This window comes from Salmo salar, chromosome ssa04 (genome assembly GCF_905237065.1).
Source record: "Salmo salar chromosome ssa04, Ssal_v3.1, whole genome shotgun sequence".
Lineage (NCBI taxonomy): Eukaryota > Metazoa > Chordata > Actinopteri > Salmoniformes > Salmonidae > Salmo > Salmo salar.
The window spans coordinates 86,670,462-86,687,318 of NC_059445.1; the positions used below are offsets into that span (position 1 = coordinate 86,670,462).

Consider the following 16,857-nt stretch of genomic DNA (forward strand, 5'->3'; position numbering starts at 1 on the left):
AACTTGCCATGTCAATGAATCAATCAAATTTATTTATAAAGCCGTTTTTACATCAGCCGATATCTCAAAGTGCTGTACAGAAACCCAGCCTAAAACCCCAAACAGCAAGCAGTGCAGTTGTAGAAGCACGGTGGCTAGGAAAAACTCCCTAGAAAGGCCAGAACCTAGGAAGAAACCTAGAGAGGAACCAGGCTCTGAGGGGTGGCCAGTCCTCTTCTGGCTGTGCCGGGTGGAGATTATAACAGCGGCTCTGTTTTCAGAGGATTGTGGGTAAATTAACTATTTATTTTTTTACTTTATGATACTTTTACACATTTACATTTAAGTCATTTAGCAGACACTCTTATCCAGAGCAACTTACAGTAGTGAATGCATACATTTCATACGTTTTTCTTTTTTCCATACTGGTCCCCTGTGGGAATCAAACCCACAACCCTGGTGTTGCAAACCACCATGCTCTACCAACTGAGCCACAACGGACCAGTTGGTTTACAATGTTCTATTCATATTTGAACATCGAAAAAGCCCGTTTCTATATTAGTATCTAATAGTTTGTTAATAAGTTAATGAATCATGATGAACCGTCGGACAAATTAACGTTCGATGATGAAACCACCTATTCTCACCTTTCGTAAAATCATGAAGCTTTATATCCAGTTGGTGTTAGTGGAAAGAGCACTATGCGCTCAACACTTTCTGCTGAAGTGTATTAAAAAAAAAATTAAAGTAATGAAATACATAAAGCCATATTTAACACTAGAACATGGTCAATGAAAGATTAAGTAGATGTTATGTACCAATAACAGTTACGATTGGATCAAATTAAGTTGGATCTTAGACATTGTTTTTATGCTGGACTTGATATATTAGTGTTTGTGAAACACTAATAAAGTACTGTATATTATACGTAAAAAAAATTTATCATGTTTAAATACTGAAAAATCTGATGAAAAGTTGCCTACGTTTTTGTTATTATTTTAATTGTAAGAGGAACTAATACAAAATAAAATAATTACGGTGTATGTAAACATAACCGATACCGTAGAATCTGTTGGGAACGGAATGGGATGCGGGGGCTAACGAGCAGCAGTAGTTAAGGTGTTTGGGTTTTCCGTTACTGGTTATATGGACAAATCCTGATTTGGCAGGTGTTGGCATCTTTCACATTTTTGAAGGGGAGGGGACATTTGGCCTGTTAAATAGGAAAGAGAGAGGGTGGAGCCCCTTGTTCTGGTTCCCATCCTCATTCTAGCATCTCTTAATCCCTTCTCATCCGTTTTCAAAAAGCAAACAGCAATATCTCTCCCTCCCTCTCTCATTTCATGTCCTTTTTCTCTCTCTCACTTTCTTCCTCTCCCTCCCCCTCTTCCCTCCGACAAAAGTATCATCCCACAGTTCATTAGTTATTCCCCATCTCTTTCATCTTCTGTTATTTTGTCTTATTTCTCTCATTCCTCCGTCCCTTCTCATTCCTCCGTCCCTTCTTCCATTAAAGGACCAGCAGGGTCAACTATCCTCCTCTTCATCTCTCCATCTCTCCATCTCTTCATCTCTCCATCTACTCATCTCTCAATCTACCCATCTCTCCATCTCTCCATCTCTTCATCTACTCATCTACTCATCTACCCATCTCTCCATCTCTCCATCTCTCCATCTCCTCATCTACTCATCTACTCATCTACTCATCTCTCCATCTCTCCATCTCTCCATCTACTCAACTCTCCATCTACTCATCTCTCCATCTACCCATCTACTCATCTACTCATCTATTCATCTCTCCATCTCTCCATCTACTCATCTCTCCATCTACTCATCTCTCCATCTACTCATCTCTCCATCTACTCATCTCTCCATCTCTCCATCTACCCATCTCTCCATCTCTCCATCTCTCCATCTCTCCATCTACTCATCTCTCCATCTACTCATCTCTCCATCTACCCATCTCTCCATCTCTCCATCTACCCATCTCTCCATCTAGTCATCTCTCCATCTACCCATCTACTCATCTCTCCATCTCTCCATCTACCCATCTCTCCATCTCTCCATCTACCCATCTCTCCATCTACCCATCTCTCCATCTCTCCATCTCTCCATCTACCCATCTCTCCATCTACCCATCTCTCCATCTAGTCATCTCTCCATCTACCCATCTACTCATCTCTCCATCTCTCCATCTACTCATCTCTCCATCTACTCATCTACTCATCTCTCCATCTACCCATCTCTTCATCACTTCATCTACTCATCTCTCCATCTACTCATCTCTCCATCTCTCCATCTACCTGTCTCTCCGTCTACCTGTCTCTCCGTCTCTTCATCTCTCCATATTTTAATCCCTCTGTCTACTCTTCCCTCCCTCCCTCCCTCCCTCCCTGAAACAGTTTCAGCCAGTCATATTCCAGACGATGAATCGCTCCCTTTAACCTCTTCTACTAACTGTAGATGATCAGAACCTCTTCACCTGCTCATTTTCATCTCTCTCTTTCAATTCCAATTCAATTCCAATTCAATTTCAATTCAAGGAGCTTTATTGGCATGGGAAACATATGTTAACATTGCCAAAGCAAGTGAAATAGATAATAAACAAAAGTGAAATAAACAATAAAAAATTAACAGTAAACATTACACTCACAAAACTTCCAAAAGAAAAAAGAAATTTCAAATGTAATATTATGTCTATTTATACAGGCTCTCTCTCTGTCTCTCTCTCTCTGTCTCTCTCTCTCTCTCTCTCTCAATCTCCTTCTCTCTCTCAATCTCCTTCTCTCTCTCAATCTCCTTCTCTCTCTCAATCTCCTTCTCTCTCTCACTCTCTCTCTCTCACTCTCAATCTCCTTCTCTCTCTCACTCTCTCTCTCTCTCTCAATCTCCTTCTCTCTCTCACTCTCTCTCTCTCTCTCCCCCCCTCAATTCAATTCAATTAAATTCAAGGCACTTTATTGGCATGGGAAAAATATGTCAACATTGCCAAAGCAAGTGAGGTAGATAATATACAAAAGTGAAATAAACATTTAAAATGAACAGTAAACATTACACTCACAGAAGTTCCAAAAGAATGAAGACATTACAAATATCATATGTATATATACAGTGTTGTAACGGTGTGCAAATGCTTAAAACCTGTTAGGGACAGACGTTCCGCTAGCGGAACGCCTCACCAATATCCAATGGTAGAGCGTGGCGCGAAATACAACTACCTCAAAAATGCTATAACTTCAATTTCTCAAACATATGACTATTTTACACCATTTTAAAGACAAGACTCTCATTAATCTAACCACATTGTCCGATTTCAAAAAGGCTTTACAGCGAAAGCAAAACATTAGATTATGTCAGGAGAGTACCCTGCCAAAAATAAATCACACAGCCATTTTCAAAGCTAGCATATATGTCACAAAAACCAAAACCACAGCTAAATGCAGCACTAACCTTTGATGATCTTCATCAGATAACACTCATAGGACATTATGTTATACAATACATGCATGTTTTGTTCAATCAAGTTCATATTTATATAAAAAAAACGATTTTTACATTAGCATGTGATGTTCAGAACTAGCATACCCACTGCAAACTTCCGGTGAATTTACTAAATTACTCACGATAAACGTTTACAAAAAAGATAACAATTATTTTAAGAATTATAGATACAGAACTCCTTTACGCAATCGCGGTGTCAGATTTTAAAATAGCTTTTTGGCGAAAGCACATTTTGCAATATTCTGAGTAGATAGCCCGGCCATCACAGGCTAGCTAATTTGACACCCACCAAGTTTGGTACTCACCAAACTCAGATTTACTATAAGAAAAATTGGATTACCTGTAAAGGTTGTCGTCGGGAATAGAGGACCAAAACGCAGCAGGAATGTGGATGCTCATCTTGATATTTATTTTAAATAAAGAGAACACCAAAACAACAAAACGAAGAAAGCACGAACAACAAAACAGTCTTGTAAGGCTCACACAGGCAAAACAAGAAACAATCTCCCACAAACACTTAACCAAACACATACCCATATATAGGACTCTCAATCAGAGGCAACGAGAAAGCACCTTCCTCCAATTGAGAGTCCAACCCCAATAAACTAGACATAGAAATACAAAAGACTAGAGACCACATAGAAATACAAACCATAACCCCAAAGCACATTTTGCAATATTCTGAGTACATAGCCCGGCCATCACGGCTAGCTATTTTGATACTCACCAAGTTTGGCACTCACCAAACTCAGATTTACTATAAGAAAAATTGGATTACCTTTGCTGTTCTTCGTCAGAATGCACTCCCAGGACTTCTACTTCAACAACCAATGTTGTTTTGGTTCCAAATAATCCATAGTTATATCCAAATACCTCCGTTTTGTTCGTGCGTTCAAGTCACTATCCGAAGGGTGACACGCCGGCACGTTTCGTGACAAAAAAATTCTAAATATTCCATTACCGTACTTCGAAGCATGTCAAACGCTGTTTAAAATCAATTTTTATGCGATTTTTCTCATAAAATAGCGATAATATTCCAACCGGGAGACGTTGTATCCGTTCAAACAGTAAAATAAAAAAATGGAGTCGTCACGTGCACGCGTGCACCAGTGTCATTGTTCTCAGAAGGACCACTCTCCAAAACCCCTGCTGTTTTTCGCCCAGAGACTGGAGAGCTATCATTCCACGTTCTGGCGCCTTCCTAGAGCCAATGGGAGCCTTAGAAAATGTCACGTTACAGCAGAGATCCTGTATTTTCGATAGAGAGGCTATAGAAGGACAAGAAATGGTCAGACAGGGCACTTCCCATATAGAATCTTTTCAGGTTTTGGCCTGCCATATGAGTTCTGTTATACACACAGACACCATTCAAACAGTTTTAGAAACTTTAGAGTGTTTTCTATCCAAATCTACTATTTATATGCATATTCTAGTTTCTGGGCAGGAGTAGTAATCAGATTAAATCGGGTACGTTTTTTATCCGGCCGTGAAAATACTGCCCCCTATCCCAAACAGGTTAAGGTGAAAGTCCAGCTGAAACTGTTTGGGGGTTGCCCTGTACTAATACTGTTCCAGACTTATAGAGAGTTATATTAGCTGACTCAGAGTCCTCGTTGTCTAGTATCCTGAGTTTCCACCCTTCGTTAACACCCCCTCTCTTAACAGAGGGTTAGTGTGTTAATATAGTACTGTGTCATGTCAAGGGATGGTCTGGTTAATATAGCACTGTACCATGCCGGGGGATGGTCTGGTTAATATAGCACTGTGCCAGGGGATGGTCTGGTTGATATAGCACTGTGCCATGCCAGGGGATGGTCTGGTTAATATAGCACTGTGCCAGGGGATGGTCTGGTTAATATAGCACTGTGCCGGGGATGGTCTGGTTAATATAGCACTGTGTCATGCCAGGGGATGGTCTGGTTAATATAGCACTGTGCCATGCCAGGGGATGGTCTGGTTAATATAGCACTGTGCCAGGGGATGGTCTGGTTAATATAGCACTGTGCCATGCCGGGGGATGGTCTGGTTAATATAGCACTGTGCCAGGGGATGGTCTGGTTAATATAGCACTGTGCCAGGGGATGGTCTGGTTGATATAGCACTGTGCCATGCCAGGGGATGGTCTGGTTAATATAGCACTGTGCCAGGGGATGGTCTGGTTAATATAGCACTGTGCCAGGGGATGGTCTGGTTAATATAGCACTGTGCCAGGGGATGGTCTGGTTAATATAGCACTGTGTCATGCCAGGGGATGGTCTGGTTAATATAGCACTGTGCCATGCCGGGGGATGGTCTGTTTAATATAGCACTGTGCCATGCCAGGGGATGGTCTGGTTAATATAGCACTGTGCCATGCCAGGGGATGGTCTGGTTAATATAGCACTGTACCATGCCAGGGGATGGTCTGGTTAATATAGCACTGTACCATGCCAGGGGATGGTCTGGTTAATATAGCACTGTGCCATGCCAGGGGATGGTCTGGTTAATATAGCACTGTACCATGTCAGGGGATGGTCTGGTTAATATAGCACTGTGCCAGGGGATGGTCTGGTTAATATAGCACTGTGCCAGGGGATGGTCTGGTTAATATAGCACTGTGCCAGGGGATGGTCTGGTTAATATAGCACTGTGTCATGCCAGGGGATGGTCTGGTAAATATAGCACTGTGCCAGGGGAGGGTCTGGTTAATATAGCACTGTGTCATGCCAGGGGATGGTCTGGTTAATATAAAACTGTGCCATGCCAGGGGATGGTCTGGTTAATATAGCACTGTGCAATGCCAGGGGATGGTCTGGTTAATATAGCACTGTGCCAGGGGATGGTCTGGTTAATATAGCACTGTACCAGGGGATGGTCTGGTTAATATAGCACTGTGCCATGCCAGGGGATGGTCTGGTTAATATAACACTGTACCAGGGGATGGTCTGGTTAATATAGCACTGTGCCAGGGGATGGTCTGGTTAATATAGCACCATGCCAGGGGATGGTCTGGTTAATATAGCACTGTACCAGGGGATGGTCTGGTTAATATAGCACTGTGTCATGCCGGGGGATGGTCTGGTTAATATAGCACTGTGTCATGCCAGGGGATGGTCTGGTTAATATAGCACTGTGCCATGCCAGGGGATGGTCTGGTTAATATAGCACTGTACCATGCCAGGGGATGGTCTGGTTAATATAACACTGTACCAGGGGATGGTCTGGTTAATATAGCACTGTACCAGGGGATGGTCTGGTTAATATAGCACTGTGCCATGCCAGGGGATGGTCTGGTTAATATAGCACTGTGCCATGCCAGGGGATAGTCTGGTTAATATAGCACTGTGCCAGGGGATGGTCTGGTTAATATAGCACTGTGCCAGGGGATGGTCTGGTTAATATAGCACTGTGTCATGCCAGGGGATGGTCTGGTTAATATAGCACTGTGTCATGCCAGGGGATGGTCTGGTTAATATAGCACTGTGCCATGCCAGGGGATGGTCTGGTTAATATAGCACTGTGCCAGGGGATGGTCTGGTTAATATAGCACTGTGCCAGGGGATGGTCTGGTTAATATAGCACTGTGCCAGGGGGATGGTCTGGTTAATATAGCACTGTACCAGGGGATGGTCTGGTTAATATAGCACTGTGCCAGGGGATGGTCTGGTTAATATAGCACTGTGCCAGGGGATGGTCTGGTTAATATAGCACTGTACCAGGGGATGGTCTGGTTAATATAGCACTGTGCCATGCCAGGGGATGGTCTGGTTAATATAGCACTGTGCCAGGGGATGGTCTGGTTAATATAGCACTGTGTCAGGGGATGGTCTGGTTAATATAGCACTGTGCCATGCCAGGGGATGGTCTGGTTAATATAGCACTGTACCATGCCAGGGGATGGTCTGGTTAATATAGCACCATGCCAGGGGATGGTCTGGTTAATATAGCACTGTGCCAGGGGATGGTCTGGTTAATATAGCACTGTGCCAGGGGATGGTCTGGTTAATATAGCACTGTGCCAGGGGATGGTCTGGTTAATATAGCACTGTGTCATGCCAGGGGATGGTCTGGTTAATATAGCACTGTGCCAGGGGATGGTCTGGTTAATATAGCACTGTGCCAGGGGATGGTCTGGTTAATATAGCACTGTACCAGGGGATGGTCTGGTTAATATAGCACTGTGCCAGGGGATGGTCTGGTTAATATAGCACTGTGCCAGGGGATGGTCTGGTTAATATAGCACTGTGCCATGCCAGGGGATGGTCTGGTTAATATAGCACTGTGCCAGGGGATGGTCTGGTTAATATAGCACTGTGCCAGGGGATGGTCTGGTTAATATAGCACTGTGCCAGGGGATGGTCTGGTTAATATAGCACTGTGCCATGCCAGGGGATGGTCTGGTTAATATAGCACTGTGCCATGCCAGGGGATGGTCTGGTTAATATAGCACTGTGCCATGCCAGGGGATGGTCTGGTTAATATAGCACTGTACCAGGGGATGGTCTGGTTAATATAGCACTGTGCCAGGGGATGGTCTGGTTAATATAGCACTGTGCCAGGGGATGGTCTGGTTAATATAGCACTGTACCAGGGGATGGTCTGGTTAATATAGCACTGTACCAGGGGATGGTCTGGTTAATATAGCACTGTGCCAGGGGATGGTCTGGTTAATATAGCACTGTACCAGGGGATGGTCTGGTTAATATAGCACTGTGTCATGCCAGGGGATGGTCTGGTTAATATAGCACTGTGCCAGGGGATGGTCTGGTTAATATAGCACTGTGTCATGCCAGGGGATGGTCTGGTTAATATAGCACTGTGCCAGGGGATGGTCTGGTTAATATAGCACTGTGTCATGCCAGGGGATGGTCTGGTTAATATAGCACTGTGCCAGGGGATGGTCTGGTTAATATAGCACTGTGCCATGCCAGGGGATGGTCTGGTTAATATAGCACTGTACCAGGGGATGGTCTGGTTAATATAGCACTGTGATGCCAGGGGATGGTCTGGTTAATATAGCACTGTGCCAGGGGATGGTCTGGTTAATATAGCACTGTGCCAGGGGATGGTCTGGTTAATATAGCACTGTACCAGGGGATGGTCTGGTTAATATAGCACTGTGCCAGGGGATGGTCTGGTTAATATAGCACTGTACCAGGGGATGGTCTGGTTAATATAGCACTGTGCCAGGGGATGGTCTGGTTAATATAGCACTGTACCAGGGGATGGTCTGGTTAATATAGCACTGTGTCATGCCAGGGGATGGTCTGGTTAATATAGCACTGTACCAGGGGATGGTCTGGTTAATATAGCACTGTGCCAGGGGATGGTCTGGTTAATATAGCACTGTGCCAGGGGATGGTCTGGTTAATATAGCACTGTACCAGGGGATGGTCTGGTTAATATAGCACTGTGCCAGGGGATGGTCTGGTTAATATAGCACTGTACCAGGGGATGGTCTGGTTAATATAGCACTGTACCAGGGGATGGTCTGGTTAATATAGTACTGTACCAGGGGATGGTCTGGTTAATATAGCACTGTGCCAGGGAATGGTCTGGTTAATATAGCACTGTGTCATGCCAGGGGATGTTCTGGTTAATATAGCACTGTGCCAGGGGATGGTCTGGTTAATATAGCACTGTGCCAGGGGATGGTCTGGTTAATATAGCACTGTACCAGGGGATGGTCTGGTTAATATAGCACTGTGTCATGCCAGGGGATGGTCTGGTTAATATATCACTGTGCCATGCCGGGGGATAGTCTGGTTAATATAGCACTGTGCCAGGGGATGGTCTGGTTAATATAGCACTGTACCAGGGGATGGTCTGGTTAATATAGCACTGTGTCATGCCAGGGGATGGTCTGGTTAATATAGCACTGTGTCAGGGGATGGTCTGGTTAATATAGCACTGTGCCAGGGGATGGTCTGGTTAATATAGCACTGTGCCAGGGGATGGTCTGGTTAATATAGCACTGTGTCATGCCAGGGGATGGTCTGGTTAATATAGCACTGTGTCATGCCAGGGGATGGTCTGGTTAATATAGCACTGTGCCATGCCAGGGGATGGTCTGGTTAATATAGCACTGTGCCAGGGGATGGTCTGGTTAATATAGCACTGTACCAGGGGATGGTCTGGTTAATATAGCACTGTGCCAGGGGATGGTCTGGTTAATATAGCACTGTACCAGGGGATGGTCTGGTTAATATAGCACTGTACCAGGGGATGGTCTGGTTAATATAGCACTGTGCCAGGGGATGGTCTGGTTAATATAGCACTGTGCCAGGGGATGGTCTGGTTAATATAGCACTGTACCAGGGGATGGTCTGGTTAATATAGCACTGTGCCAGGGGATGGTCTGGTTAATATAGCACTGTACCAGGGGATGGTCTGGTTAATATAGCACTGTGCCATGCCAGGGGATGGTCTGGTTAATATAGCACTGTGCCAGGGGATGGTCTGGTTAATATAGCACTGTACCAGGGGATGGTCTGGTTAATATAGCACTGTGCCATGCCAGGGGATGGTCTGGTTAATATAGCACTGTACCAGGGGATGGTCTGGTTAATATAGCACTGTACCAGGGGATGGTCTGGTTAATATAGCACTGTGCCAGGGGATGGTCTGGTTAATATAGCACTGTACCAGGGGATGGTCTGGTTAATATAGCACTGTACCAGGGGATGGTCTGGTTAATATAGCACTGTACCAGGGGATGGTCTGGTTAATATAGCACTGTACCAGGGGATGGTCTGGTTAATATAGCACTGTGCCAGGGGATGGTCTGGTTAATATAGCACTGTACCAGGGGATGGTCTGGTTAATATAGCACTGTGCCATGCCAGGGGATGGTCTGGTTAATATAGCACTGTGCCAGGGGATGGTCTGGTTAATATAGCACTGTGTCAGGGGATGGTCTGGTTAATATAGCACTGTGCCATGCCAGGGGATGGTCTGGTTAATATAGCACTGTGCCAGGGGATGGTCTGGTTAATATAGCACTGTGTCAGGGGATGGTCTGGTTAATATAGCACTGTGCCATGCCAGGGAATGGTATGGTTAATATAGCACTGTACCAGGGGATGGTCTGGTTAATATAGCACTGTACCAGGGGATGGTCTGGTTAATATAGCACTGTGCCAGGGGATGGTCTGGTTAATATAGCACTGTGCCAGGGGATGGTCTGGTTAATATAGCACTGTGTCATGCCAGGGGATGGTCTGGTTAATATAGCACTGTGCCAGGGGATGGTCTGGTTAATATAGCACTGTGCCAGGGGATGGTCTGGTTAATATAGCACTGTGTCATGCCAGGGGATGGTCTGGTTAATATAGCACTGTGCCATGCCAGGGGATGGTCTGGTTAATATAGCACTGTGCCATGCCAGGGGATGGTCTGGTTAATATAGCACTGTGCCAGGGGATGGTCTGGTTAATATAGCACTGTACCAGGGGATGGTCTGGTTAATATAGCACCATGCCAGGGGATGGTCTGGTTAATATAGCACTGTGCCAGGGGATGGTCTGGTTAATATAGCACTGTGCCAGGGGATGGTCTGGTTAATATAGCACTGTGCCATGCCAGGGGATGGTCTGGTTAATATAACACTGTACCAGGGGATGGTCTGGTTAATATAGCACTGTACCAGGGGATGGTCTGGTTAATATAGCACCATGCCAGGGGATGGTCTGGTTAATATAGCACTGTGCCAGGGGATGGTCTGGTTAATATAGCACTGTGCCATGCCAGGGGATGGTCTGGTTAATATAGCACTGTGTCATGGGATGGTCTGGTTAATATAGCACTGTGCCAGGGGATGGTCTGGTTAATATAGCACTGTGCCAGGGGATGGTCTGGTTAATATAGCACTGTACCAGGGGATGGTCTGGTTAATATAGCACTGTGCCATGCCAGGGGATGGTCTGGTTAATATAGCACTGTGCCAGGGGATGGTCTGGTTAATATAGCACTGTACCAGGGGATGGTCTGGTTAATATAGCACTGTGCCATGCCAGGGGATGGTCTGGTTAATATAGCACTGTACCAGGGGATGGTCTGGTTAATATAGCACTGTACCAGGGGATGGTCTGGTTAATATAGCACTGTGCCATGCCAGGGGATGGTCTGGTTAATATAGCACTGTTCCAGGGGATGGTCTGGTTAATATAGCACTGTGCCAGGTGATGGTCTGGTTAATATAGCACTGTGCCAGGGGATGGTCTGGTTAATATAGCACTGTGCCATGGGATGGTCTGGTTAATATAGCACTGTGCCAGGGGATGGTCTGGTTAATATAGCACTGTGCCAGGGGATGGTCTGGTTAATATAGCACTGTACCAGGGAATGGTCTGGTTAATATAGCACTGTGCCAGGGGATGGTCTGGTTAATATAGCACTGTGTCATGCCAGGGGATGGTCTGGTTAATATAGCACTGTGCCAGGGGATGGTCTGGTTAATATAGCACTGTGTCATGCCAGGGGATGGTCTGGTTAATATAGCACTGTGCCAGGGGATGGTCTGGTTAATATAGCACTGTGCCATGCCAGGGGATGGTCTGGTTAATATAGCACTGTGCCAGGGGAAGGTCTGGTTAATATAGCACTGTGTCATGCCAGGGGATGGTCTGGTTAATATAGCACTGTGCCAGGGGATGGTCTGGTTAATATAGCACTGTGCCAGGGGATGGTCTGGTTAATATAGCACTGTGCCAGGGGATGGTCTGGTTAATATAGCACTGTGCCAGGGGATGGTCTGGTTAATATAGCACTGTGCCAGGGGATGGTCTGGTTAATATAGCACTGTGCCATGCCAGGGGATGGTCTGGTTAATATAGCACTGTACCAGGGGATGGTCTGGTTAATATAGCACTGTGCCATGCCAGTGGATGGTCTGGTTAATATAGCACTGTGCCAGGGGATGGTCTGGTTAATATGGCACTGTGCAAGGGGATGGTCTGGTTAATATAGCACTGTGCCAGGGGATGGTCTGGTTAATATAGCACTGTGCCATGCCAGGGGATGGTCTGGTTAATATAGCACTGTACCAGGGGATGGTCTGGTTAATATAGCACTGTACCAGGGGATGGTCTGGTTAATATAGCACTGTGCCAGGGGATGGTCTGGTTAATATAGCACTGTACCAGGGGATGGTCTGGTTAATATAGCACTGTGCCAGGGGATGGTCTGGTTAATATAGCACTGTACCAGGGGGATGGTCTGGTTAATATAGCACTGTGCAATGCCAGGGGATGGTCTGGTTAATATAGCACTGTGCCAGGGGATGGTCTGGTTAATATAGCACTGTACCAGGGGATGGTCTGGTTAATATAGCACTGTGCCAGGGGATGGTCTGGTTAATATAGCACTGTGCCATGCCAGGGGATGGTCTGGTTAATATAGCACTGTACCAGGGGATGGTCTGGTTAATATAGCACTGTGCCAGGGGATGGTCTGGTTAATATAGCACTGTACCAGGGGATGGTCTGGTTAATATAGCACTGTGCCATGCCAGGGGATGGTCTGGTTAATATAGCACTGTACCAGGGGATGGTCTGGTTAATATAGCACTGTACCAGGGGATGGTCTGGTTAATATAGCACTGTACCAGGGGATGGTCTGGTTAATATAGCACTGTGCCAGGGGATGGTCTGGTTAATATAGCACTGTGCCATGCCAGGGGATGGTCTGGTTAATATAGCACTGTGCCAGGGGATGGTCTGGTTAATATAGCACTGTGTCATGCCAGGGGATGGTCTGGTTAATATAGCACTGTGCCAGGTGATGGTCTGGTTAATATAGCACTGTGCCAGGGGATGGTCTGGTTAATATAGCACTGTGCCAGGTGATGGTCTGGTTAATATAGCACTGTACCAGGGGATGGTCTGGTTAATATAGCACTGTGCCAGGGGATGGTCTGGTTAATATAGCACTGTGCCAGGTGATGGTCTGGTTAATATAGCACTGTGCCATGCCAGGGGATGGTCTGGTTAATATAGCACTGTGCCAGGGGATGGTCTGGTTAATATAGCACTGTACCAGGGGATGGTCTGGTTAATATAGCACTGTGTCATGCCAGGGGATGGTCTGGTTAATATAGCACTGTACCAGGGGATGGTCTGGTTAATATAGCACTGTGCCAGGGGATGGTCTGGTTAATATAGCACTGTGCCAGGGGATGGTCTGGTTAATATAGCACTGTGCCATGCCAGGGGATGGTCTGGTTAATATAGCACTGTGCCAGGGGATGGTCTGGTTAATATAGCACTGTACCAGGGGATGGTCTGGTTAATATAGCACTGTGCCATGCCAGGGGATGGTCTGGTTAATATAGCACTGTGCCAGGGGATGGTCTGGTTAATATAGCACTGTGCCAGGGGATGGTCTGGTTAATATAGCACTGTACCAGGGGATGGTCTGGTTAATATAGCACTGTACCAGGGGATGGTCTGGTTAATATAGCACTGTGCCATGCCAGGGGATGGTCTGGTTAATATAGCACTGTACCAGGGGATGGTCTGGTTAATATAGCACTGTGCCAGGGGATGGTCTGGTTAATATAGCACTGTACCAGGGGATGGTCTGGTTAATATAGCACTGTGCCAGGGGATGGTCTGGTTAATATAGCACTGTGCCATGCCAGGGGATGGTCTGGTTAATATAGCACTGTGCCAGGGGATGGTCTGGTTAATATAGCACTGTACCAGGGGATGGTCTGGTTAATATAGCACTGTACCAGGGGATGGTCTGGTTAATATAGCACTGTGCCAGGGGATGGTCTGGTTAATATAGCACTGTGTCATGCCAGGGGATGGTCTGGTTAATATAGCACTGTGCCAGGGGATGGTCTGGTTAATATAGCACTGTGCCAGGGGATGGTCTGGTTAATATAGCACTGTGCCAGGGGATGGTCTGGTTAATATAGCACTGTACCAGGGGATGGTCTGGTTAATATAGCACTGTACCAGGGGATGGTCTGGTTAATATAGCACTGTGCCATGCTAGGGGATGGTCTGGTTAATATAGCACTGTACCAGGGGATGGTCTGGTTAATATAGCACTGTACCAGGGGATGGTCTGGTTAATATAGCACTGTACCAGGGGATGGTCTGGTTAATATAGCACTGTGCCATGCCAGGGGATGGTCTGGTTAATATAGCACTGTACCAGGGGATGGTCTGGTTAATATAGCACTGTGTCATGCTAGGGGATGGTCTGGTTAATATAGCACTGTGCCATGCCAGGGGATGGTCTGGTTAATATAGCACTGTACCAGGGGATGGTCTGGTTAATATAGCACTGTACCAGGGGATGGTCTGGTTAATATAGCACTGTGCCAGGGGATGGTCTGGTTAATATAGCACTGTGTCATGCCAGGGGATGGTCTGGTTAATATAGCACTGTGTCATGCCAGGGGATGGTCTGGTTAATATAGCACTGTGCCATGCCAGGGGATGGTCTGGTTAATATAGCACTGTACCAGGGGATGGTCTGGTTAATATAGCACTGTGCCATGCCAGGGGATGGTCTGGTTAATATAGCACTGTGCCATGCCAGGGGATGGTCTGGTTAATATAGCACTGTGCCAGGGGATGGTCTGGTTAATATAGCACTGTGCCAGGGGATGGTCTGGTTAATATAGCACTGTACCAGGGGATGGTCTGGTTAATATAGCACTGTGCCAGGGGATGGTCTGGTTAATATAGCACTGTGTCATGCCAGGGGATGGTCTGGTTAATATAGCACTGTGCCAGGGGATGGTCTGGTTAATATAGCACTGTGCCATGCCAGGGGATGGTCTGGTTAATATAGCACTGTGCCAGGGGATGGTCTGGTTAATATAGCACTGTGTCATGCCAGGGGATGGTCTGGTTAATATAGCACTTTACCAGGGGATGGTCTGGTTAATATAATACTGTACCAGGGGATGGTCTGGTTAATATAGCACTGTACCAGGGGATGGTCTGGTTAATATAGCACTGTGCCAGGGGATGGTCTGGTTAATATAGCACTGTACCAGGGGATGGTCTGGTTAATATAGCACTGTACCAGGGGATGGTCTGGTTAATATAGCACTGTGCCAGGGGATGGTCTGGTTAATATAACACTGTACCAGGGGATGGTCTGGTTAATATAGCACTGTGCCAGGGGATGGTCTGGTTAATATAGCACTGTACCAGGGGATGGTCTGGTTAATATAGCACTGTACCAGGGGATGGTCTGGTTAATATAGCACTGTGCCAGGGGATGGTCTGGTTAATATAGCACTGTGCCATGCCAGGGGATGGTCTGGTTAATATAGCACTGTGCCAGGGGATGGTCTGGTTAATATAGCACTGTACCAGGGGATGGTCTGGTTAATATAGCACTGTACCAGGGGATGGTCTGGTTAATATAGCACTGTACCAGGGGATGGTCTGGTTAATATAGCACTGTGTCATGCCAGGGGATGGTCTGGTTAATATAGCACTGTGCCAGGGGATGGTCTGGTTAATATAGCACTGTGTCATGCCAGGGGATGGTCTGGTTAATATAGCACTGTACCAGGGGATGGTCTGGTTAATATAGCACTGTACCAGGGGATGGTCTGGTTAATATAGCACTGTGCCATGCCAGGGGATGGTCTGGTTAATATAGCACTGTGCCATGCCAGGGGATGGTCTGGTTAATATAGTACTGTGCCAGGGGATGGTCTGGTTAATATAGCACTGTGCCATGCCAGGGGATGGTCTGGTTAATATAGCACTGTGCCATGCCAGGGGATGGTCTGGTTAATATAGCACTGTACCAGGGGATGGTCTGGTTAATATAGCACTGTACCAGGGGATGGTCTGGTTAATATAGCACTGTACCAGGGGATGGTCTGGTTAATATAGCACTGTGCCAGGGGATGGTCTGGTTAATATAGCACTGTACCAGGGGATGGTCTGGTTAATATAGCACTGTACCAGGGGATGGTCTGGTTAATATAGCACTGTGCCAGGGGATGGTCTGGTTAATATAGCACTGTGCCAGGGGATGGTCTGGTTAATATAGCACTGTGCCATGCCAGGGGATGGTCTGGTTAATATAGCACTGTACCAGGGGATGGTCTGGTTAATATAGCACTGTGCCAGGGGATGGTCTGGTTAATATAGCACTGTGCCAGGGGATGGTCTGGTTAATATAGCACTGTACCAGGGGATGGTCTGGTTAATATAGCACTGTACCAGGGGATGGTCTGGTTAATATAGCACTGTGCCATGCCAGGGGATGGTCTGGTTAATATAGCACTGTACCAGGGGATGGTCTGGTTAATATAGCACTGTGCCAGGGGATGGTCTGGTTAATATAGCACTGTGCCATGCCAGGGGATGGTCTGGTTAATATAGCACTGTGCCATGCCAGGGGATGGTCTGGTTA

The 16,857-nt window shown here is 46.2% G+C and overlaps 1 protein-coding gene across 2 annotated transcripts in view; it reads left to right on the forward strand.

Annotated features, from left to right (window-relative positions):
• Positions 1 to 16,857, forward strand: part of LOC106604030 (serine/threonine-protein kinase DCLK1) — a 180,610-nt gene that overhangs the window by 50,788 nt on the left and 112,965 nt on the right. The gene's annotated exons all lie outside the window — the stretch shown is intronic.